The sequence below is a fragment of the Natator depressus genome, chromosome 2 (genome assembly GCF_965152275.1).
Source record: "Natator depressus isolate rNatDep1 chromosome 2, rNatDep2.hap1, whole genome shotgun sequence".
Lineage (NCBI taxonomy): Eukaryota > Metazoa > Chordata > Testudines > Cheloniidae > Natator > Natator depressus.
Window position 1 is genome coordinate 110,412,213 of NC_134235.1, and position 27,177 is coordinate 110,439,389.

Here is a 27,177-nt window from a genome sequence, read left to right on the forward strand (position 1 = left end):
CAACACTTCTCCAAAGGAAGTGTGTGAATCTTAGGTTTTGGATCAGGCCCTTCTCTACTATATAATACAATGGAAAATGTCACACAGAACATAGCCATATTACTCTATAACATGGAGCTACTTATAAACACAAATAAATATACCACAGAAACATTTGGCCTTTCTACAGATGGGTCAGGAACATTTAGAATCTGGGCTTTGGTTTGTCCCATTACAGTGACAGGCCTGGAGCAAAAATAGGGATTTGGATTTGAACTTCTTCAGTTTGGCCAGGAGGAGTGGTGGATCTGAGCCAGTACTTTGGTTAAGACACAACTCAAGGTGCTGTCCTGCCAACAGGCCTGGTGTAAAGGAGAAAGCTGTCACTTCCGCCCTTCCACTGATGGTACCATTATGCTTGGACTACTTCATATGTTGCCCCATTTGACTGTTTGATGCCTTGTTTATTTCAACTGATTGATTGCTGGCCATTTATTTCCAAATGCTTTCAGCTAATGGGTTATACTATTTTATCTGTTCCTGGATTTACTTCATTGATTGACTTTTATCTATTTGATCTGACTAATGGATTACATTTTACTGATTCATAGACCGCCCTGCTTAATTTAATTTGTCCCTTTCTTTCTCCAGATCCTTTCATGGGATTCCCCCAAAGTTCTCAAATCAAATTTATACTAATAAATAACAATAGTATATTATAATAATAATAATAAAATAATAATAATAAGCTCTTTAGCTTTGAATTCAAGGCCCTAGCTCCTACTTATTATTATCATTAATTATTATTATTATTTGTACTGCAGTAGTGCCCCAGACAAGGACTGGAGCCCCATTATAGTAGGTGCTGTACAATCCCATAGGTAAAAATCAGTTCCCTCATGTCTTTTCTTCATTTTCATCTCCAGGCTTTCTTCTCACCTGAAACACTCTCTTCTTACTAGATCCAGCTGGAGAACTCTCTCCTCCAAATCTTTCCTTAAACTGCACCATTCTGAAAGTTTATAAGCCATTATGTATCTTCAGCCCCTGCTGAGAAGTTAGCTAATGAACAACTGAAAATCATAAAAAACAAAATGCAACAAAAAAGTGGAATTACTGGGAATAAGGTGGATGCATAACCTCACCACTCACATTGCTGTTTTGTTCATTCTGAGCTGGTAGCATTTTCAATTGAGGGAGCTGGCTGTGCAACAAACTTCCAGAGAAGATCAGGTGAATCTATTCTAGAGTCTGATTATCTTTAAGAAACACTGCAACACTTCCCTCTTTACAAAAGCCTTTCCCCACCTTGAGAATGACACTCATGCCACTTCCACCCTCTTCCACCCAATAAATCCCTACTAAGCAAGAAAGAGAGGTGAATAAAAAAAAAAAAAAGAATTAACAACAAATCTTACCCCAGGCAAAGCATTTACTCAGAGACCCCATGAAATCCACTAGAGTCTTTGCTATTGCTTTTGTTTTTACATGGAAGGTGCCTGAAGTGATAGGTGGCAGTATAAACCCCTAAGATTGATACATAGATTTTACACCCACTTCATGCAGGTGTAAATTACTGACAAAAGGTACAAGGCAGTGGGGAACCAGGTATTTTGTGTTCATCCCTGGCCCAATGACCATTCATTGTCATGGTGAATGACTATGACTTGCCACTGTGAATGACAGTGAGTAGTCACCAGGCCAGAGAAAGACAGCGAGAATGATGCTACATCCTTGTAGTTAGGATACACATATCGTAGACCCAAGTTCAAGTCCCTGCTCCAATGACTATATAATTATTTATAAAAAACAAAACAGCTTCAAGAGGAGAGATAGAAACAACACCACACCAGAATCTCCCATAACCAAGTGGTTAGGGCAGTCCTTTGCAATGTGGCAGATGTAAGTTCAAATCATATTTCCACATGAGACAGAGATGGGGCATGAACCTGGGTCTTCCACATTTCAGATGAGTGCCCTCACCACTGGGATGAAGCCTCTAAGGGATATGGCTGCTGCACCATCTCCTCCTCTTTTGTAAATCTATTTTTCCTTTCCTTTTGTCAAAATGCCTAATGTTTTGTTTTGACATTACCACAAGGTTTCAATGTTTTTGGTTTGGTTGACACTATTTGACTAACTCAACATGAATTCACAAATAGTTTTGGTCAACCTGAACCTGCATTTTTTGATGAATAAACTATTCATCCAAAAAATTTTGCTCAGCTCTACTGTATACTGAAACCTTGTATCTTGCTTTACTGCACAATGCAATTAAACTCATAGTGTCACAGCTAAATCAAGGTCACTTCACCTTGAATGGTCCCTTAGAACAGAGGTAATTATTTTTGTCAAGGTCCAAATTTTTGGTCATGGTCCAGACTCCAGAGACAATAATATAAAAATAACAATAACGATAAAAGCATTCAAAAGCGTCTGGCGGTCTGTATTTGGCCCATGGGCTGCCTATTGACTACCCCACCTTAGAATATGTTCTAACTACTTTTATGCTAATCTATCTGTTCAACCTTGTATTTAGCTGCGAAACTCCGAGTACCTTTCCCAGACTGGGGGAAGAGCGCTGTGTTGCTCAGAAGCTTGTCTCTCTCACCAACAGATGGTGGTCCAATGAAAAAGTCTTTTCATGCACATTTTAGATGGTCTGACACAATGTCAGCAGTTCAGTTTCATCTTAACAAGTATATTATCTATTACTCTACTAGATAGGGAAGCAGCTAGTCACAACTCAGAAGTTCTCATCTCAAACCTATTTTCAATGCCACACATTTATCTAAGTTGCTACTCTGGTTTGGGAGTGCAGGGGAGACTCTCTTGACAACACTCCACTGCTACAGAATAATTACACATTTTCTGTCATCAGCATTGACAAACCCAAATATTCAAAAATCATTAGATTGGTTTAAAAATCATGACATTTTAAAAACATAATAAATGTGAAGGCTATTTTATTTGCCTCCTGAATTCTGAGACGTTAGGGTGCACTTGAGTCACATTTTCTAACTTCAGTTTGCAACCAACAGTGCTAGAAATGTATTTTAACACTCTCTGAGCCCTCAAAGCTGAGATTCTTATGTAACCATCAGGAGCTGGAGCTTTAAGAAAAATGCAAAATATTGTGAGAGTCACGGTAAAATTGTGAGAGTTGGCAATACAGAATAGAGGAACTGGACATTTTAGGCAACATTCATTCTTGGAGTGATGCCACTGGCTTTACTGAATTTAGCACACTGTGTCCCGACCAACTGTCTGTTCCTCCTGCAGCATGGGGACAGATGTGAAAAGTAAAACCCACTTCATCAGAAACATGGAAGATGCTAAGTCTGATCAATGTGGACAGTAGACAAGAACACTAGTGTCAGTTACAATTTCTAACCAAGTTAACCATATAGATCAATGTTTTGCCTTAAGTTCACTAGACAGTCTTTTTTAATGCAATACTTCAGTAACACAAGCCAATTAAAATGTTACTCCATCTTCTTCCTATAAATGAATGATACTCTCCTTTTCTTCATGCAATCTGACAAGGTCTACTTCCAACTACCCTAGAAATAACAGAACAAATTAATTCCTGGAAAAACTTGAATGACACAAATGGAGTTACACTAAGATTGAATTTGATTCAATATCACAAAGCAATGAAGCACCTCTGAGAGTTGTTTAATGAGAGGGTTACATTTTCAGAAATGTGTGCCTAAGCTGAGCACACAAAATGGGTAACTAAGTGTGCAGTTTGTTTCTACTGTAATTCCATGTATAACTTACCCACGAGGCCAATGTAATTGTATGTTTTGCACATACAACTTAGATGTACTTAAAAAAAACCAAACCCATAGGCCTCAGCATATAGATTTTTAAGATGTCATTGCACTGTTTAAAAATTTCACCGCACAAAGATGAATCATTGCACTCCTTTAGGCCTGTTAACAGCCATAATAATACTTCACACTAATACAGCCCTTTTCATTTTCAAAGCACCTAACACTCAGAAACCAATTAATCCTCACAACACTCTTTTGAGGCACATGGGTATTATTATTCCCACTTTATAAGCAAAATGAGGTGGAATGGTTAAGTGTCTTGGCCCAAGTCACAAAGACAAAAAGTCAACAAGTAGTGATCATAGCTCAGAAGTCCTAGCTCCAAATCTTGGGGTCATTATTAACTCTTTATATAAAGAGATCCCACTCTAAAAGTTCATTCCTGTTCTAGCAATATATAGCTCTTTATATATTTAGTTCTTCAGGGCAGGGAATCTCTCCTATTCTCTGTTTGTACAGTGCCTAGCACACTGGACCCCATTCACAATTAACTCCTTGGCACTATTGTAATAGAAATAATATAATAAATATTTCTCATGTTACATAAGTACAAATGACTATTCATCTGAAAAATTCAGACTGGAAGGATATTATTCTTTCTTGCACTATTCTCCAGTTTTAAAAGTTTCAGTCATCCACTCAGGGAATGGACACTACCACATGACCTGCAGTCAATGAACTTGCTTAGACTAGGGATGGATTTGGCCCATGACTTGTGCATGTGTGTTTCTGTACAAGAACACACAGAATACATGCCTAACCATATGTCAAGCACTGTCAAATCCAGTACAAATACCTCATCAGACTTTAAAACCACATGATTATCCATTTTAGGACAAATTCTTCATCCTTTCCAATGGGGATGGAGAGACTCGCATGCATCAGAATCAGAGTCATTCTGCTGTCTGGTGGGGAAAGGGAAGACTTTGAGAAGGCTGTGCAGGGAATAAGAATCTTGGATATCATGGGGCTACGTGGAGGTAGAGCTGCTTGATTCACCACTATGTGGATCCATTGCCAACTGGCATGGAGCACGGAGGCTGCAGCCTCAGGGCTAGAGAGATGACAGTGAAGCAACTCCAGGTTTATAAAGAAGGATTCCTTCCTTTATTCCCATGGAGACCTCCAGTGCCCAGACTAGTTATGCTGTCTAGTTGCTGGGAACCAGATTTTCCCCTTTATGGGTCCACTGCTTTAGCCTGGTATCTTTAGTGAGTAAGCTTCTTTATCCCTAAGTAAAATCTCTGAGCTGCTTAACTAAAGCTCTTTGTAAGGAGAGGAAGTTAGAGAAAATCCACATAAGGCTAACAACGAATAAACATAGACCAGCATAGACTATGCTAAACATAGACCAGCTTGTTCTTCTCTTCTATCATGGAAGTCCTGTGATAGCATATGTAAAAAATCCTAGGTCAAATCCTTCTTGCCGTACTCCAGTAAATAGTCTCATTAAGTCTGGGACTATGCAAGGGAGTAAGGTGTGCAGGACTTGGCTTCTTGTGAGGTCAGTACGAACTGTCAAAGACAACTAAAGCAGAGAGTATATAGATTGTTTACCATGACTAAAACAGCGTCTGATTTGAAATGGATCTTAGGTCCCGGGGTCACCTGAAGTGTAGTGAACACTTTAGCCTCAGTGGCTTCTGCAAAGGATCTGAAACAGAAAGATAACTCAAATCCTTTTAAAATAGTTCATCACATTCTCAACTGAAGGGCTTTTTCCCTGTTTGTTTGAAAGAAAACAGGAAAAGGGAATTTTGTATAAGGAACTAGAGAGTACAATTCCAGTTCTCTATAGTTAGCAGAAACATGCTTTTACCCATAAAACAGTTTGGTACTAAACAACGGCTCCTCTGTGTGAGACTGCTGATGGAAATGAGCAGCAGGGGAGATGAAGGGATGGGGAAAAAGGAGAACCCAAGAGGAGGAGGTAAAAAAGAATTAAAATGTGTATGTGTATGTTCTGAAAATCGATTGTATTTTCAATTAAGGATATTTAAAATAGAATTAAGGGTGAGGTGAAGCAGCTCAGAGAATTAAATTAGATGGCGATGACAATGATAAGTAAAATTTTTAATATCAGAGGGGTAGCCGTGTTAGTCTGGATCTGTAAAAGCGGCAAAGACTCCTGTGGCACCTTATAGACTAACAGACGTATTGGAGCATAAGCTTTTGTGGGTGACTACCAAAAGGAGGCTGCCAGACAATTCTCCAATACCAAATTCTACAGGCCACTTTCCTCAGATCCCACTGAGGAATACACTAAGAAACTACACCATCTACTCAGGACACTCCCTACACTAACACAGGAACAAATCAACATACCCTTAGAGCCCTGACCAGGGTTATTCTATCTACTACCCAAGATCCACAAACCTGGAAATCCTGGATGCCCCATCATCTTGGGCATTGGCACTCTCACTGCGGGACTGTCCGGACATGTGGACTCTCTACTCAGACCCTACGCAACTAGCACTCCCAGCTATCTCCGTGACACCACTGATTTCCTGAGAAAACTACAATGCATTGGTGATCTTCCAGAAAACACCATCCTAGCCACCATGGATGTAGAGGCTCTCTACATGAACGTCCCACACACAGATGGAATACAAGCTGTCAGGAACAGTATCCCTGATGATGCCACAGCACACCTGTTTGCTGAGCTTTGTGACTTTATCCTCACGCACAATTATTTCAAATTTGGTGAAAATATATAACTCCAGACCAGTGGCACCGCTATAGGCACCCGAATGGCCCTACAATATGCCAACATTTTTATGGTTGACCTGGAACAACGCTTCCTCAGCTCTCGTCCACTCACGCCCCTTCTCTACCTATGCTACATTGATGACATCTTCATCATCTGGACGCATGGGAAGGAAACCCTGGAAGAATTCCACCATGATTTCAATAGCTTCCACCTCACCATCAACCTCAGCCTGGACCAATCTACATGGGAGGTCCACTTCCTAGACACCACGGTGCAAATAAGTGACTACACATTAACACCACCCTATACTGAAAACCCACCAACCACTATGCCTACCTTCATGCCTCCAGCTTCCGTCCCGGACACACCACATGATCCATTGTCTACAGCCAAGCGCTGAGGTACAACTGCATTTGCTCCAACCCCTCAGACAGAGACCAACACCTACAAGATCTTCACTAAGCATTCTCAAAACTACGATACCCACATGAGGAAATAAGGAAACAGATCAACAGAACCAGATGTGTACCCAGAAGCCTCCTGCTGCAAGACAAGCCCAAGAAAGAAACCAACAGAACTCCACTGGCCATCACATACAGTCCTCAGCTAAAACCTCTCCAACGCATCATCGGTGATCTTCAACGCATCCTGGACAACAATCCCTCACTTTCACAGGCCTTGGGAGGCAGGCCAGTCCTCGCCAACAGACAACCCGCCAACCTGAAGCATATTCTCACCAGCAACTACATACCACACCATAGTAACTCTAACTCAGGAACCAATCCATGAAACAAACCTCGATGCCAACTCTGCCCACATATCTAGATGCCACATATCTGCACACATGTCACATACCGGTGACACCATCACAGGACCTAACCAGATCAGCCACACCATCACCGGTTCATTCACCTGCATGTCCACCAATGTAATACGCCATCATGTGCCAGCAATGCCCCTCTGCTATGTACATTGGCCAAACTGGACAGTCCCTATGTAAAAGGATAAATGGACACAAATCAGATATTAAGAATGGCAATATACAAAAACCTGTAGGAGAACACTTCAACCTCCCTGGACACACAACAGCAGATTGAAAGGTAGCCATCCTGCAGCAAAAAAACGTTATGACCAGACTTCAAAGAGAAACTGCTAAGCTTCAGTTCATTTGCAAATTTGACACCATCAGCTCAGGATTAAACAAAGACTGTAAATGACTAGCCAACCACAAAAGCAGTTTCTCCTCCCTTGGTGTTCACACCTCAACGGCTAGAAGAGGGCCTCATCCTCCCTGACTGAACTTACCTCGTTATCCCTAGCCTGATTCTTGCTTGCATATTTATACCTGCCTTTGGAAATTTCCACTACATGCATCCGACGAAGTGGGTTTTCACCCACGAAAGCTTATGCTCCAATAGGTCTGTTCGTCTATAAGGTGCCACAGGACTCTTTGCCAAAGTTTTTAATGTTACATTTCAGAAGTTCTAGCCAAAGGAATCAGGAGAGGAACAATATACAACAGTGTACCAAAATCATCCCTGATGTAACTCCATTGAAGTCAATAGGCCCCATAAGACAAATGCTACCCCAGGCAAAACCAGTGAACACATAAACTGCATGTCAAGGCAGAGTATGGCCCCATATGATAGAGAATGAGCTCATACCAGAGGGCTTAGAAAACTGCAGAGATGACTTCGATCTCAACTCAGGAAAATACTTCAACATGTTTTTAAATCCACCTCTATTCAGGACAGCACATAAGCATGTGCTGAACTTTAATCATCGGCTTAAGTCTCCTTGATGTCAATGGGAGTCAAGTGTGTGCCTCAAGTTAAGCATGTGCTTATGTGCTATCCTGAACAAAGAGTGTTTCCTGCATTGAGTCTTTAGAGGCAGAGTTGTAGGCACCCAGGATGTCAGCTTTTCCATTGTGAATATCACAAGAGAAAGGGAGCTATGTGGGTGCAGCAGAAAGAACCATTAGAAAAAGATGAGGTGAAAGAAGGCCTCATCCAAACAGCTCAACTCTTGTGTTCTTGTAGAACAGGAATCTCTCCAGGGACATCCAGATTGCTGGCCAGAAATATTTTTGCAAGCTTTTCAGTATTCCTGGGGGTAAAGCCTTGAACACAAACTCCTTTTTCCAGTACCAAAATATAGCAATCACTGACTGGAGAAAAATGACTGTGGTACATGTGACATCTACGAAAGAGTCAATTTGGAAAGCCAGTTTCCAGAAGTGTCCTGCTTTTGGAATAGGTTCAGCCAATAAAAGTTTGTTCAAATGTTGCAGTGCTTTTAACTTGCCTGTCATTGCCTCATTTTTTGGGGGGTGGGGTGGGGTGGGGTGGATCACAAGTGATAGTCCTAAACTTGAATGCTGGCTTTGACACAATTTGTGGAAGTTTGGGTTTAAATCAAGATCTAATTCCATGGCTTGGGCCTATTCCTAATTGTCCATCAATATCCTGCTGGGGAAAGATATGTGAGTGGATTTCTAGATTAAGCCAGAATGTCGTTGTTCCATCCTGCTCAGCTGGTTTGAATTTAGAGCAGAGGAATCTAGATCTTAATAAACTTCTTGACTTAGACTGAAGAACACATCAACTAATGAGCATTTCAGATTGTTTTCAGGATCATGCACATACCACCCACGAAAACATAGTGAAGTGTCCGTTATAAATGATTTCCACTGTGTTAAATATAACACAGGCAGAAGAAACCTGAGGCTTAACTCTTCATACTATGCTGATCAAAAGTGTCCCCAGATAATGAGCCTTCCTACATGTCCTTCTCCCTGTGATAATTAGACCAATCATAATGCCATTTTTGTGAAGGGAGTAAACAAGAAACATTGGGAAGTGTTAACCCACTCTAAACAAGGCATAGCCCACCAGCATTGATGCGTGCAATGAAACCTTCAGTGCAACATGGTCGTAGGAGCATAAGAAAGGGTGAAAGTAAAGAAACAACCCTACCATCTGATAATAGTAAATCCACAGAAAACACCAGGAAGCGTGTGACACAGAGACTATGGGACTAAACTGAAAACTGTGAGAAGGGGATGAGCTCTTTGCCACCCAATTTATTGCCATGTATTTTTGTAACTACCCATTATTGCTGATGCATTAGTAAATACCATTGTAGGTACCATTTTGCTAGGCTTATATTTAGGTTTGGGAGGATTCGATTTTTAATCAGTAAATGTAGGTAAACATCAATTTCCCTGTATGCATACAAACCAATGAAAAAATATTTCTGCTTTAATGTTTGAGAGAGAATGGAATGCATTATTCAAGCATGTCCACAGAATTTAAGAGCAAACCTATTCACACTGCTTATAAGTAACAATTGTAAGAACACATGCAAGCATTTCCCTAGTTAACTACGAAATCCTGACTCATTCAAAGAAGTCATTCCAGCATAATGTAATACAGTTGGAGCAACCTGCACTGAGATGATAAAATTCTTTACAAGGGAAATCACTCTCCCAGCACCTCCCCTGTATTTGTGAACTTCTTTAAAGGCACTTCTCTGGAGTCAGTACCATTCTTGGAAACCCCATTGGACATACAGAAGCTAAGGTGCCTTTTTGTTCTGCTCCAGCATATTTTCATTCAGAATCAAACCCTTTGGTCCATAGCCTTTTGAGGAGGCACCTTCAGTCTTTGAAGCTATGTGTACCATTGTGAAACATTGTCTAAAGCAATCCAGTCTCCCTTATCTGCTTTGTACACTTGTACAGCACACAATCCACAGTCTTCTTCTGCGACTCTTTTGAAGCCTTTATTGCTCTAGTAACAGCAGGCCTCCACTCATCACATCAATGATCACCCCATGAATAGGATGGCACTTGGAAAACACTGAAGTCTGCTGGACTATCTGGTGCACAGACCCCACCATTTTGTCCACAAATCTGTTCAGCAATACAGCAAGCCCTTTCGTTTCTTGGAATTCCAGAAACCAGGACACTTTCACTCCTCTGCTCTCAAACACAAAAGCAGTAGATACTGCTTCTAGTTTGAATTTTTTAAATTTTTGCATTGCTCCTACTTTGATTTTTAGATTAAACCTCAAATATAAAAAATAAACTGTCCCATTAAAATACAGAGATGATTTCTCATATGCCATAAAATTAAGGACTACAAATGCAAATAATTCTCAAACTATCTCTAGTAGGAGAAAATATCACACTTCCACAGCAACTGCTAATATCATCTGATGGTCATCTTCATAGCGGGATGGCTTATGGAATCAAAAGTATTAACGACATAGGGAAGAAAAAAGCAAAGAAAGCAAGCAAAGAAAAAAACAGGCATTGAGCTACTCAAAAGTCATTTTTAAAATCTGTACTGAGAAACAGTATGCAGTGGTTGTTTGGTTTCCCCACAGGTTGCTTGTGTGTGATCAACACAATTCTTCGATAAGTTTATTGCCTTCTTCAAATGCCTGATCTTAAATTCCTTCAGAAGGGCTAGAACAGAAGGAGGCCAGGTCCTCAGTTGCTGTAAAATGGCAGCTTCCTTGAGGCCAGCGAAGTTATGCCAATTTACACAGTAGAGAATCTGGCCCAGGATGTTACATAAAAATCAACAGCATACTCCACTTGAGGGGAGAACAGTGCAGTTACCTATTCACCAAGGGCTTGATTCTGCCATCCTTACCCAATGGGGCTAACCGTTCAATGTAAGAGTGACAGAATCTCATTCCTAAAGGTCACCCCAGAAGACTGGTCAAAACTGTTGTCTAACTCTAGGAATTGATTTGTGTCAGATGAGGTGTAAGTGTTTCAGTGTCTTACATGCAGTTCATACCTGGTGGATAAAACCAATAACGTTCATGGATACAGAGCTCCTTTCTAGTAAGGAAAAACATCTGATATCCACGTTCTGCAGGAAAATTATTGTAAGCTGCTGTGTTTCAGACCATTACTGTAGAATACTATAGCATTGTTGTTTTTAAAATAAAGGATGATTACAGAAATTCAGGTTGCAAAGACAATGTGAAGTTTTATGACTCAAGGGAATTTCCCCCCCTCCCCCGACAGAGTATCTATGAAAAACATGAGTGTCCTTGTTTTGGGGGCCTGTCCCTATCAATTTTACATTGTGTCCCACAGGGACATCGCATTTGCTACTCATGTATTTGGCACGCCACATGTTCACACCTCTAGCTGCAATGGAAATAGGAAATTGCAGGCCACTGGGGGAAACCCCAGGAGAACTGTAAAATTAAGGGGAATATTCCCTGGGCTTCTTTTCTGGAGGAAAGGGGTGTGATTTACACCTCATATTTTTAATAGAAATATTGTTCTGATATGACTATGGCATAACTAAGATATGTTTCATGCAAGATGGGTCATGTGAGGTATCATTGAAAAGGTTATGATCTACTGAATGTGTTTATCCAATTTGTATACATGTATCATGTCTGTATCTGAAGTTAGGAATATTGACTATGTTACTATTACAACTGTGTGTGTACTTGGGGGAACGCCCACCAGACAGTCGGCAATCAGCCTCAGTGGGCCATTAGGAAGAACAATAAGACTTGGAAGATAGTAATCTCCCGTCTTCCTGAGAAGCTCCCAGGGTTGCTGCTTTGACACTACAGGGTCAGGTGATCATGTCACATGGTACTAGATCCCCATCTTAGGCTTTCAGTGTTTTTCCATTAAGAGGGGGTGAGGAGGTCAGACTGGGAAACAAAAGATTCCTGCCTTATGTAAATTATATTTAAGGCTGGGTAATAAGGGAATCAAGGCTCTTCTCCATTGCCTCCCCATCCAAGAAGGAAGATTGCTAAAAACACCTGAGTGGAAAGGCAGCGGCTGAGTCCAGGCTGAGACAGGGATCCAGTCTGTAAAGAGAAATAACTGGAACTCTAAGCAACAGAAACTCTACACTTAGGGTGAGAAATTACATTTTGTAACCTGTTTTTTGAATGTATTAAGCTTAGTTTGCATGTTTTGTTTTATTTGCTCAGTAATCTGCTTTGTTCTGTTTGCTATCCCTTATCATCACTTAAAATTTACCTTTTGTAGTTAATAAACTTATTTCTTGTTTATTTCAAAACCCAATGAAGGGCCAAAATCCATCTCCTGTGTATGTAAAATCCTGACCACAGGCTCTGTCAGCAACTTTTCACATAAGCCCAAAGTCCAAAGCTCGGTTTGAGCGGGGGGCCTAGTCCACCCTGAACAATATTGGCTAAGAGAAGATGAATAAACAAGAGACAACCTTGTTTTTCGCTAAGATAAGCATAGTCAGCAGAATTCCAGATGAAGAGCCATAATTGGTGTTCTTATCAGAAGTTACAGACATACCAAAGTATTGAAAGGGGCCTCCATGTCCACTTTTGTGCAGGAAGAAGATAGCAAATACCCTCCCCACATACCAGCCTAGGGTTCATGGAGAGGCCCAAACTTGTCAGTATGAGAAATGACATCCTCCCTTCCACAGATGCACCCCCCACCCCCGATGCCAATGTTAGCTTTTAGGAACACAATGGGGCACCCTGAAAAGAATTTCTATTGCCATGTACTTTTCAATGTCTTTTTGCTTTAACCCCCAGGAATGTACCTGCTGGACAACTGGGAGAACTGCCTCATTCCTATGGACCCCAATCAGAATTCAACATATATATTTTATAATTATACACTTTATACATTGTTTTAGGGAAAACACCTGTGTACTAACAAGTATCAGGGGGTAGCTGTGTTAGTCTGTATCCACAAAAATAACAAGGAGTCTGGTGGCAGCTTAAAGACTAACAGATTTATTTGGGCATAAGCTTTCGTGGGTAAAAAACTGCTTCTTCAGATGCAAGATCCTTGTTGTTTGTGTACTAACAGTATGTTGTATGTTAACCTGAAACCTTGGGTAGAGCCATTATGTAATCTTTTAGACTATTGGTTTATTGTGCTTATCATATCTTGCTGCTAAAACCTATCCAGGGGTTCAGGACCTCCCACGCCGTCGCTTCCCTATGCCCATGGATAACCTATATAATCTATTGTAATCAATTGCTTAGCAGTGTCTCTGAGCCTAATAAGCAAAATGACATTCCGCTAGCTCTGTGCATAATAAGCCCACGTGCTTCACTCTACACGGTGTCCATTTTGTTCCTTCATCCAGTTTGTGCAATTCGTATCAGGGAGGAGGGGCAAAAAGCTGTGCATACCCCCCTCTACATTGAGGGAGGGGGTGAATTTTTATGAGCTTGCACTGTGCAGATCTCTCTATACAGCGCAAGACAATATTATTTTGGATTTATACCCTAAAAGAGATGTGAGTGCTGGCCATTCCTCTAGCTAAGTCCTCCCACACAGAGCTGATTTCAGTCTGTGTCTGCAGCTGGGTGTGGCCTTACCTGTGTGTGTGCGCTTGGGTGTGGCCTCACTTGTGTGTGTGCGCTAGAGAAGGCTTCAGATCCTAGCACATGGAGGGCTCAGTGAGACCCCAGCACATCAGGTGGCACCCTGAAAGGGGGGATCCAACCTGTCACAGGGGGTTTGTCAGGCCTGTTTTGGGTGCTGCTTTGTGTCTAGGGGAAAACTTAGAATCATGGGAGGAGAGTGGCAGGGATGGGTAAAAATTACATTCTGACAGAACTGTTTGGCCAGCAACAAAGCAGAGCTGACAGAAGAAGTGATGAAATTAGAGTGAAAGAAGAGCAGAAATATTCATGCTTTTGGGAAAATATATTTGTCAGTTCACACGTCCTTACCCCAAACTCACTCTGTGACTGTGGCAGTCTAGGTGCCAGCTCATGCCAAAGCCCCAGGCCTCACTGAATGCTTACAAATGCATAGTTGGAAGCCAGGCCAATTCACTTGTGTATTAGTATAGATCAAAGTGATTGTTAAATGTTGAAGAGTGTATTTGGTGTTCAAACTTCATGAAAACTAGCGGTAAGTTACACACATTGTTTTCACTTATGTGTATCCCAAACATTTACATTGTGTATGCTCCTGTAACTAAATAACCCATCAAATGAGAAAGACGCCTTGTGGAATGCAAAAGAAGAACTTTAACAGAAAAGTGCTAATTTCAAAGGAAGTAGTCATTGTGTGTGATGATCAGAGGTCACAGACTCTAAATGCATTTCTCACTCTCTGACCTCCAAGGAAAAGCCCAGGTGGGTAGTGACACAGTCCATTTGTTTTCTGTGAGTATGGATTCAGGGAAAGATCCTTCATCTCTCAACTCTTCATCTCTCATATCGAGGAGGGTATCAGGTGCAAAGTGGAGAGCCTCTGAGATAATCTGGGTACCCTGAAAAGACTTTTGCAAAACTGGCTGTTTATTATGTCACTGTCACCATTTGGAATTACAAACTGTGACTCACCTGCTTTAGCCTCTCAATAACTCTCATTTCTTTTTCTTAGCTAATAAACCTTTCGTTTGTTTACTATAGAATTGGCTACCAGCGTTGTCTTTGGTGTAAGACCGAGGATACCAATTGATCGGGGGTAAGTGACTGTGTCTTGCGACAGGGAGTAACCTGATGTGGTGTGATTTTTGGTGCAAGTGACTTTTTATCACAAAGTCTGGTTTGTCTGGGTAGAAAGATAGACTGGAGAGTCTAAGGGGACTGTCTGGGACTCCATGGTAAGACAGGAATTCTCATTTGTTACTGGCTTGGTGAAATCTAGTTATAGAACAAATCACTAGTTTGGGTTGCCCTGTTTTCTCACAGTCTGCCCCAAGGTAGGCACTCCAGACAACATGACACACCCTTCTTAATAAACTTTCATTGGAAGGCAGATGCCAGACTCCACACAATAGGGGCTACCTCCTTACCCATGCCAACATAAGGATCCTCCCTCCTTCACTGCCAACATCAATTCAGAATTTATACATTTCTAAATTCATATTCTTGTGATAAAAGAGAACAGATCACTTTGTTACTAATAAAACACAGGGCTAGATTTCTTAACACCAGAAGAGGTGCAGCTATCACAATGGTTTCTAATAACTGTGACAGAATGTATAGTAAAGTTAGCATAACATAGTATTACCTGGAATTTAAATAATTCCATAAGACCAGAACATTTTCTCTCTCTTGTCACTGAGATATAAAAAAAAGAGATTAAAGCAAAAACACATCCAAGAGACGGTCAGATTTTGTGCTGTGCTTCTAAGAGGCATGGTACTGGACTTGTAGCCAAGGGCGATGGGGGGAGGGGTGAAGATGGCTTTTTGCAACCTTGGCACCCTCCCAATCCAGGGCTGTTCTGGGGGCTGGAGAGGCCCATGGCATAAATTAGACAGCACTGGGGGCCTATCTGAGTTACATCAGCCTCCCTGGACTATCTGGAATCTCTGCAGAGCTCTGTGCCATGGCCTTATCCCTGCCATGCCATTCCTGCCCCAGGCTCCATCCCCTGTGCAAGGGCTTGCAAAGGGTTCCTTGGGAGGCAGCCCAATGGCTGTTTTTTACATCCCTGTGCTTGGGAAAATCCTCCCCCAGCCAGACAACAGGGACTATTTATGCAGCTTCAGCCCTCACAGCTGATGTAAAGGAGCAGGATCTAACCTGAAAGATTTAGGTTTTATCCTGGAAATTTGTGCTATTATTTATATATATATATATTTGAAATTAGCCCCCAAATCAAAATGTAACAAATATATAGCACCTGTCATTCTGAAGGGTTTTATATAATTTAGGCCTCATCTGCAAGCCTCATGCCTGAGGAATAGAAGTTACTCAACATGAGCAAAGAGATATCAGAATTGGTCATATCTCTCTGTCTATGGAGTACACTAGAGTGTGCTGAAAGCAAGGTTATGTGCAGAAAGGTAATGCTGTTTTGTGGAGAATTTCCATATTTCAAAGTGTGGTTTCGTTCTGATTTGGAATGGAAACCAAAATGTTCCAAATTCTCGGTGAAGGGCAAAGCCATGGGATCTGTGACTCTGGGGCAGTCTTCCTGGTCCAGCACCATAGCTCTAGAAGCTGTGAGGTCTCCTAGACCAGTGCTTCTCAACCAGGGGTTCGTGTACCCATGGGGGTACTCAGAAATTTTCCAGGGTACATCAACTCATCTAGATAATTGCCTAGTTTGACAACAGGCTACATAAAAAGCACCAGTGAAGTCAGTACAAACTAAAATTTCATACAGACAATGACTTGTTTATACTGCTCTATATGCTATACACTGAAATGTAAGTACAATATTTATATTACAGGAACCATGAGTCTAGGAGCTGGGGAGTCAGTGCTCCCAGGACTTCCAGGCTCCTCAGCCCATCTGGCAAGCTGCTGAGCAGCCTCAGAACTTAGGAGCAAGGGTTTTGATGTTCTCAGGTCCCTGTGAGCACATTCCATTGGACAATTTCTGACCAGCTCTAATATAAAGGTTTCATAGTGATGAGTCTGGGATGGCTGCATTGCTCATGTGATTTTAGCTGATCACCCCAAACACAAATGCCAGTAAAACATTTAGACTACACGACATCACCAAGTATTGTGCAATCTATATATATTTTACAGAAAAGCTATTTTAGAAACATTTTAGAGAGGGTTTTTTTTTTAAAACAATTACTTATCCTATTTTAGGTAAATAGGAGAAAAATAACTAACAAAATGTTAGAAACATCTAAAAATTCCCTATAATAACGTCCCATACATTAAAATGTTGTGGTTTTCAGATCTGATATCTCAGATCTGAAAGGCTAGAAGCAAATGCTGCAAATTATAGTGGAGAGCTGTGAACCTTGATATCAGTCGAGAAGAGTTGATAGATATCCGACCTTAAATCTGTCACTGTTTAAGACAGCATGATCTAGCAGAAGGGAAATTGGACTGGAAGTAAGGAAACCTAGATTCTATTCTCAACTCCACCAGAGATGAGCTGGGTGACTTTGTATAAATCACTTACCCTGTCTGTGCCTATATTTCTCTTCTCGCTCAGTAACAATCTTCTCTATTTAGATTGCAAGTTCTTTGGGGCAGGCACTGTGTTTGTACAAAATCTAGCCCAAGTGGCCCCAGTGTTGGTTGGAGCATCTGAACACTGCTGTAACACTGCTATTGCTAACAGTAAAGATTGAAAGTTGCCAGTCCAATGTAATTTTGAAGGGCAATGCCTTATTTCAGGTAAAGAAGGAAACATTTCTCTGGTAGGCGGATTAAAAAATAATGGGGACTATGCTCAGAAGTTAGGAACAGACATAATGGCAGGAGAAGATGACATGGACATTTATATTGCTAACAAGGCTATCCAGAGTTATAACAGAAAATATTAAAGAAAATATTTATTTATTTTAAATAAAATAAAACCGTTTTTTTTAGGGTTTAGACCATTTTCTAATTGTGACTAGAGACTTCCGAGGGGCAGATTACCTTTGCCTACTGTGGGGTTTCTCGCACCTTCCTCTGAACAGGGCCAAGTTAAGGGAGTCATGTGAGTACATCAGAATCTCAGCTTTCATGTAAAAAAAAATGCACATTTCTAACCTTTATGGTTAAGGAGTAAAACTTGAAAATATGACCCAAATATGTAACCAATAAATTGAAGTCTGTCTGAGTCTTCAGACAGTCTGAAATGATAGCTGAGAGGTGTGAACTTCCGCACACCCCTCAATAGGGCATTAGTTCCATGATCCTCTGCTCTAGGGGCCCCCACAAACACCATTGCAGCTCAGGGCTGTGTCTGTAGCAGATGAAGAAGAGTGGAGTGGGCCTTGCCCACTCATCCCAAGAGATATAATCCAGTTCCTAGGGAAAATACTGGGAGAAGGTAATGCCATGCTGTCACCCCCCTGCTTCTCTTGGAGGGAAGCCCCTGCTGATACCATTCCAAGTGGACTGCAGGGCCCCAGCTTTGGGGTGGGGCCATGGGAGGATCTCATGTCATTGTGTGCATAGGTCCCAGATTGCCTTAATATGGCTTTGCCTCTGAAGCAGCTGGTGTTGGCCATTGTTGGAGACAGGACACTGCACAAGATGAACTGCTGGTCTGATCTGGTATGTCAGCTCTTACAGTAATATGAATCAATAGTCAGAATTTAGGTGAGGCTGCCAAAGTGGCATGATAAATATAATTTAATCATAGGTTCTGCAATTTATAACCTTGTCACAACAAGGATTCCAGCAGCAGGGTGGGTGGCTGGGTGGATAGGGGGAAAATCAGCTGGTGTATGGCTCCAGCCACACCCTGTGTTGGTAGATGGGAGGGTGCATGGTATAGCCATTGGTATGGCAGCTCTGCACCTTCAAGGATCTCCCTACAGACTGCTCCAGAGACTAGACCTTCTGGGATTCGGGCAGCTTTGCACCACAGTAACAGCCCAATGCAGACTTAACACACTAGAGAATCTAGCCTGATATCTGTTCCCTTTGTTTTGTGTAGAAGGTGATGAAGGCTGTTATTTTTCTCTTACTTTCCTTCACATCTAATCAGAAATCACAACATAGCAACAGGATTTTTTGTTTTTGTTTTTTTGTTTTCCTTCTAACTTGATCAAAGCTATTTAGTACAAATGGATTTTGAAAGAGATTAAGAGGTCTTTAGTTTTCTGGGATAAGATCTGCTCAGCAGGAAGAAGATACAAGAGTGTAAACTAACTGTTTCAGTGGAACGGACCAGGAATAAACGTATTAAAAACTCAAGATTGCTTGTCCAGCAGCTCTAACTTGATTTCATTTTGACTTGATTTCATTTTGACCGATACACTCCTGGTTGGCATGTGTGTGCCTTGTGTATAGTTATAACACACACTCGTTAGGAAAGTCATGATAAACACACTACAGTTGCTTTGACCATAGGGATATAACCACAGACTGCTGGCCACTTTGCTAATAATTATAGCACCACTTATCAGCTAAGGTTACCAGCTGGAAGAGAGATACCCATTAGCTCCTTTTTCCTGTTAGCTGTGCCAAATGTAAGTATATAATGTGACTTTTAGTATGACCACTTAATTTTAGGGTTTTATAAACTGGTTCATAGAATTTGCTCTACATTGAATCTTGGGTCCAAGTGTATCAGCTTAGGAGAAGCATTTTGGAAAATTTAAAAAGTAAATAAATATATTTTTGCTCTTACAAACCACAAGACATCATTAAGAACATCCCCATTAATTAATACCTGCACATACATTTTGATTGCAACAGTTTAAAGTGAAATCCTTGGTTAGATATAATGGTCTAATATTAACTATTCCTTTCATTGTACTCCCTCCAGCTCTGATCTTGTAAAGAGTTCAATGGGACCATACACAGGTGAGTAAAGTTACTCACATGCTTAGATCTTTGCAGACTTGGCCCCTTATAAAATTCAATTCCTAGCAGATGTACTAAAAATCTCTGTTTTAATGAACATCCAAAAAGTACCATAAACAAACAAACAACCTATTTTTATGGAAACTGTGATGATAAATGGTTTTTAATAAAGGAAATTGAATTATTTTTATGTTGAATTTCTTCCTCACTTGCCAAAATGGTATAAATGCAATTAAGATATATGTTTCCTGTGGGTATACTAGCAGTCTGCCAACATGTTAGCATGTGCTGGAATAAATATGTTACCTATATTATTGAATCTCAGAAAAGATCCATTATCACATGAACAATGCAACCTGACCATACTAAGTCAGTTACTCATATATGAGTTTCTTGTAAGTGAAATGCACTGGGTTTTTTTACATGAATAGAAATGTCTAAAATTAATAGATGTTACAATTTTTGGAACGTAATAAAAATAGAAATGATACAACATCCAGCTATTTTCAAGACAAAAATATTAATGAGGCTAAAAAAGGTATTGAATTAATTAATTCACATTTGTTACAGCCTATTGTATACATGGTTTAAGGAATTAAAAAGGACTTTCAGTATTTCAGTCTTTTTTCCTCACAGAATCATAGAAATGCAGGGCTGGAAGGGATCCTGAGAAGTCCAGTTTAGTCTCCAGTGCTGAGGCAGGACCAAATAAACCTAGATGATTCCTGACAGGTGATTGTCCAACCTGTTCTTAAAAACCTACAGTGGTGGGGTGACACAATCTCCCTTGGAAGCCTATTCCAGAGCTGAACTACCTGTCTAGTTAGAAATCTTTTCCTGATATCTAACCTAAATCTCCCTTGCTGCAGATTAAGCCTATTACTTTTTGTCCTACGTTCAGTGAACATGCAGAACAATTGATCAATATGTCCTCTTTAAAACAGCCTTTAGCCTATTTAAAGATGTATCAGGACTCTACTCCCCCCCAACCCTGACTTCTTTTCTCAAGAGTAAATATGCCCAGTTTTTTAGAACTTTTCCTCATAGGCCAGGTTTTCTAAACCTTTTAGCATTTTGTTGCTCTCCTCTGGACTCTTTCTGATTTGTCCACATCCTTCCTAAATTGTGAAGCCCAGAATTGGATGCGGAATTCAGCTGGGGCCTCTCCAGTGCTGAGTTAGAGCAGGACAATTACATTCCATGTCTTACATACAACACTCCTGTTAAAACACTCCAGAATGATAATAGTCTTTTTCACAACTCCATCCCATTGTTGACTCGTTCAATTTATCTTTTGTAACTCCCAGATCGTTTTCCTTAAGGTTAATTCAGAGTATAGAATTATCTATATATGTGCTCTGTCAGCTGCAGCCACCTCCTTCACTTCTGTTTACTTTGTGTGGCTAGAAGGCAGAGGGGGGGTTGAGAGCGGAGGATGCCTGTTCTGAGCCTGGAGGGTTGTTAGTGTGTGGACAGGGAGGTGTTCTAGGCTGTGGGGTGTCAGGGTAGGAAAGAATTCAGAAGTAAGGTGGGGATTCTGAGCTGAGAAGTTAGGTAGGAAGAAGAGGGGTTCTCATTCTGATCAATAGGGTTTTGGAGTTAGCAGGGGTGGGTGAGAGGGAGCGAAGGGGGCTTGGAAAGGTTGAGTGAAGGGGGACTGGAGTCAATTAGTGAAGGTGTGTGTGTAGAAAATAGAGGTGGAAGGGTAAGAGCTAGATTGAAGAGAGAAACAAGGTGAGATCAGTGAAGTAGTGACAGAGTGACAAACATTTTTTTCCCAGCCTGCCTGTTTAGTCACAGCATTGCAGTCTGAAAGGAGGAGTGGGGAGGTGAGAGAGACAAGAGGGCAGCCATTTTGATTCCAACTTCTCTGATCACCAGCCAGCCCACTTCCCTGTAACACCTTGAACTACTGGGGCCAAGTTTATCCAATGAAAATATGACCAACCTGCAGAGGAGGCAAAGGGCAGCTGGCTACATGTACCCCACTAGTCATTTTGGGCATGAGTAGCCCGTGGATTTAGTCAATTAGTTTATTTAGCCAAATGTGTTAGAGAAGGACAATCTAGTGATTTACTATGGCAAGCACAAGCTCCAAAAATTACATTGCTGTTTATAGAAATGGTTTGGTCATGACGGTATTTTAAACCAGATTCAAGTTTTCGGGGAGGGGTGGGAAGATACGAAAAAATAATGCTTAGAGCAGATCTTTTTGTTCTATGATATTGTACATGGCTTAACGTAACAGAATGCTGGGAATAGATATTCCTTTTGCATATTGGAAAACAGAACATTTCTAAGTGATTTTTAAAAATGTTTCAGAAACAGTTTGACATTGGTTTATCACTTAAAGACTTGATTCACTGCAGTCAATGGAAAAATTACATTAAACTTCAATTGGGAGGCTCTAAAACATGATGGAAGTAGGAAATGTGATCCAGTGGTGAAGCACAAAACTGGTTACTAGGACACCTGCATTCTGTTCCCATCACAAACTTGCACAAGTAACATAGCTTATCTGTGCCTCAGTTTACCCATTTGTAAAATAGAAATCAGAGTACTTATTTCACTTAGGGTTGCCAACTCTGACTGAAGCTATTCCGGGAGATTTTTTTCCCTACATGAAATAATGTCATTTTCTTAAAATATCCTATTAAAATCTCCCAGATTACTTTCAATAGTCACCGAGAGATTCCGGAAGACTCCAGGCCAATCCTGGAGGGCTGGCAACCCTAATTTCACTGAGGTGTTGAAAGGCTTAATTCATTATTACTACAGCATGTTTTTCATATGATAGGAGGAATATAAGAACACAGGAAAAAACAATTTATTCTTATGATTTTGGGGAAATAATATCTCTTCCTATATTTTAATTATCCAGTGAATATTTGTAGCATTATTATAAACGTGCCGATACTGGTTTTCAATTGGAGTTTTACATGTGAGGAAGGGCTGCAGGATCAGGCCCTTACTATTTTATCTATTTTGGGCCATAGTGAAGTTAACTAAGGGTGAAATTTACCCTCCTGAGCATGGTTTAAGTCCCAGTCAAAACAGGACTTACGTGGTACATGATTCTTGTTTGCCTTTCCACCTGCACAGGCTGAATTTCACCCTGAATTAATGTTGGAAGCATTATTTTTGTGGTGGTGTGAGTGGACAGAGAGGAGAATACTTGTAAGGAGATCAGGAAATCTAAATTCATTTTGGCCCCACGCCTGAAAACAGTTACACATGTGCATAAAATTATACTCACATACAGGGCTGATGAAAGGGTGAGGGGGAGACAATTGTAATGGGGCCTTGAATTTGAGTCCCCCACAAAACATCTATAACGTGTGTAAATAAAGTGAATGGGAAGGGGTGGGGTCCCAAGGAACATGATGTACTGGGTCCCAAATTTTTCTTTGTGGGCCTGCTTCCATATATAGTCCCTTTGATATCAACCTACTTGTGTATGTAGAGTTAAGCACTTGTGTAAGTGCTTGCAGCACTGAGGCCAATGCTTTTGAATCTGCAAACTAATGCCTGTCATTCCCCATAGGCCCAGGCTAGTCTAGTCTAGGATCTGGTCCATAGTCTTCTTTCTTGATGCTTTGGACACATTGGTTAAAAAAAAAAAACAACAACCACCCTGCTACAAACACAGAAAATATTGTGAAGAATATATATGTATATGTATATATATGTGTGTGTGTGTGAGTGAGTGATTGGCAGACATTTGAGTTTTATTCACATAGAAAAAATATTAATTAACAGATGTTGCCCTCTAGCAGATGTGAAAGTACTGTAAGCTCCATTTAAGAAACAGTTTTTGCCTTTGCAGGTTCACAGCGAGTTTATAAATTATCTTCTGTTGAGGATAATGATAGTAGATATTACACTAAAAATGCTTTCCCTGGGGGAGCTCCAGCACTACAAGATCTAGGTCTGCATGAAGAATTTTTTCTTCTGGCTGTTGTCGCAGAGATGTACCTCAAGGTTCATCTAGAGGTGAACATCTCTGAGGGGAGATCATAAAATATAAAATTGAGACTGCAGCCAGAGAGGAAGGATGGTTCAGTGATTAGGGTGTTAGCATCAGAATCACAAGACATGAGTTCATTTCCCTGCTGTGCCACTGAGTTATCTGTGTGATCTTAGTTCCCCATCTGAAAAAATGAGGATAGTAGCACTTCCCTATGTAGCAGTAGTATTGTGAGGACAAATACATTAAAGATTGTAAGGTATTCAGATCTTATGGAAATAGGGGGCCAGGAAACTACCTCCATACTGCAAAACAAACAAAAATCACTTAGCAGCAGCCAGTCTCAGAACCTAAGTCAGAGGTGGGCAAACTATGGCCTGCGGGCCACATCCGGCCTACGGGACCCTCCTACCTGGCCCCTGAGCTCCTGGCCCAGAAGGCTCACCCCTGGCCCCACCCCTGCTGTTCCCCCCTCCCCTGCAGCCTCAGAGTGCTGCGCCGCCGCCGCCGGCAGCACAACGCTCTGGGCAGCCGGGCAGCGCAGTTGCAGAGCCGCGGCCTGACCCAGTGTTCTGGGTGGCAGGGCTGTAGTGCCGCCAGCTACTGGGGCTCCAGGCAGCGCAGTAAGGGAGCAGGGGGGGGTTGGATAGAGGGCAGGGGAGTTCAGGGGTGTGGATAGGGGTTGGGGTGGTCAGAGGGAGGGGAACAGGGGGGTTGGATGGGGCAGGGGTCCTGGAGGGGCAGTCAGGAATGAGAGGTGGGGGTTGGATGGGGTGGCGGGGGGCAGTCAGGGACAGGAGGTCCGGGGGTGGTCAGGGGACAGGGAGTGGTGGATGGAGCAGGAGTCCCGGGGGGCCGACAGGGGAAAGGGGGGATTGGATGGGGCAGGGGTCCCAGGGGAGCCGTCAGGGGGCAAGAAATGGGGGGGGGTTGGATAGGAGGAGGGGACCGGGCCATGCCTGGCTGTTTGGGGAGAAACAGCCTCCCCTAACTGGCCCTCCATACAATTTTGGAAACCCAATGTGGCCCTCAGGCCAAAAAGTTTGCCTACCCCTGACCTAAGTCAACTGACTTGGGTTTGCAAGGCTCACACTATCACACTATTTCCCCCCATTTTCTCTTTTATTGTCTACTTTGTTTTCTTTTTTCATATTTTCTAACTTCTGCTGTCCCTTTCTTCAGCAAGAGAGATTCAGGTTAGATATTAGGAAAACCTTTCTAACTATAAGGATAGTTACGCACTGGAGTAGGTTTCCTCAGGAATCCCTGTCACTGGAGATTTATAACAGGTTAGACAAACAGCCGTCATTGATGGTCTAGGTTTAGTTAGTTCTGCCTCAGCGCAGGGGGATGGACTACATGACCTCTCGAGGTCCCTTCCAGCTCTACATTTCTAGGATTCCTCATCTGTTGAATTGTACCCTTTTGCGTTCCTATGTCCAAGATCCCCACATCCCTAGGAAGCTTCTTAAATTAAAGCACCAAAACTTTATATTTAGGTACACAGTCCTGAGTTTTATTGATAATATCTCTACTGCATGGATATCCTCACAGCCTCCGGACTAAACCCCCAGAGTTCTGTCTCACCATACCCTGCCCTCAGTGTAAATCCTCAGCTGTACTGGCTGGGATGGTCTCTTCTTTGGTTGCTCCAAAGGCCTACTCAGAAATCTATAGGAGATATCCCCAGGACATTATACATTTACCCTTCGCACTTGCCCCTCTTGTCCCATATCTATTTATGACCTGTGTCCTGGTCATTTTGGCACTCCTCTGTCTTAAAGGTTGGGTACTGAGCAGTAGTTAAGAAGCCATTGCTTGATACATTTGATCTTTCCAACTAGTATCTGGATTATGGCATCCTTTGGGAGGGAGGGGGGATGAGTGGGGAAACAATAGCTAGGAACAAAGAAATTGCTATACCCGATCAGACAGTGGTCCATGTAGCACAGTATCCTGTCTCTGACAGGTACCAGTTCCACACGCTGAAGGGGCATGTGCAAGAACCCATTATGGACAATTATGGAATAATCTGCACATAGGGAAGCTGCTTTTTAATCCTCATCAGTTACTGGATGGCTAATACTCTGCAGCAAGAAGGTTAACATCTCTTTTAAACAAAAATCAAAACAAAAACTACTACCTAATATAACTGGGAGTGTTCTCAATAGCCATATAAACGTCTAATCCTTTTTCAAATCCTACTAAACTCTTGGCCTTAAATGATATCTTGGCAGCTGATACCTGTTTTTTAATAATTTTTATTATTTAATCTGTATACTATGGTAGCACCCAGGAGCCCTAATTTTTCTTATTATTTTTCCTTGGTTGTTTATTTTTCGTGTATGTTGTACTTATTGGAAAATATCATTTAAGCAATACAAACATGGAAAGATTGTGCCAACTCTCATAACTGTGTTTGCTTGAATGTAATTTGAGTTTATATTGCCTCTTGCCACCAGATGTCAGCACTATCTAACCTAAGGGAAGCTAGCAGAGCTGTTGGAATATTTCAGGGTATGTCCACAGGGGGCTGGAGTGTGTGATTTCCAGCTTCAGGAAACATAGCGCAATCAAAGCTAGCGAAGCTAACATTCTAAAAATATAAGGGTAGTCATGGCGGCTCAATGGGAGAGGCTAGCAGCAGTCAGAATTGTACTTGGCTATCATCTCCTGCTGTCATGACTACCCTTCTATTTTTAGTGAGCTAGCTTGATCAGAGCTAGTGTGGTATAGCTTCTCAAACTGGAAGTTACACCTTCCACCTCAGATATGGGCATCCCCTTAGTATACCCAGGATTAGGCAATATCTATCTTGGTTTAAGGTGTCATCACCAACATGAAATATAGCCCAGGGTCAAGTTGCAAGCAAACCTGATTGTTGATTTATAGTGGAGACCACATTAAACTTGGTCAGAATTCAGTGGTTTCAGTTTCATTTGAATGCAAAACTAAAAGGGTCGAATTCAAACCTAGAATAAGCAGATACAAGTCCAATGGAATCTACAGGCCTTCTCCCACTTATATCCAGTCTGAATTTGGCTTAAGGGGGACAAAATGCAAGCAAATAAAACTGGGAAAAGGTTCACATAAAACAGATTCCCCCCGCACCTCCCCGATATTCTGCAGAAAATATTCTAGGTACTCTCTTTTTTTTGACTGCTGAGTTCTGCCCTTTGTTTTCTGTTGATAGGGGCCCTAGAACAGTCAAACCATAGGCAAACATGACACACAACCATCTTTTCCCCTGAGTTACATTAGTGCCACTCCAATAAGCTCAGTGTGGTCTGTTCTGAAAGCAAAAAGAGCTCATTCCCACCTCTCAGTTGGGAGAGAGCCTCCATCATACTCTAGGCAGCCGTTGTTCAGCATGGAGGTTCTCTGAATTCTTTGCTATCAGCTCCCAGCCCCTGGTTGTTGATAATGCTGAGAGCACCCTCTTTCCTGCTTCT

At 41.6% G+C, this 27,177-nt stretch overlaps 1 protein-coding gene across 5 annotated transcripts in view; it reads right to left on the reverse strand.

Annotated features, from left to right (window-relative positions):
* PHACTR1 (phosphatase and actin regulator 1) overlaps positions 1 to 27,177 on the reverse strand; it is a 430,831-nt gene that overhangs the window by 250,604 nt on the left and 153,050 nt on the right. The gene's annotated exons all lie outside the window — the stretch shown is intronic.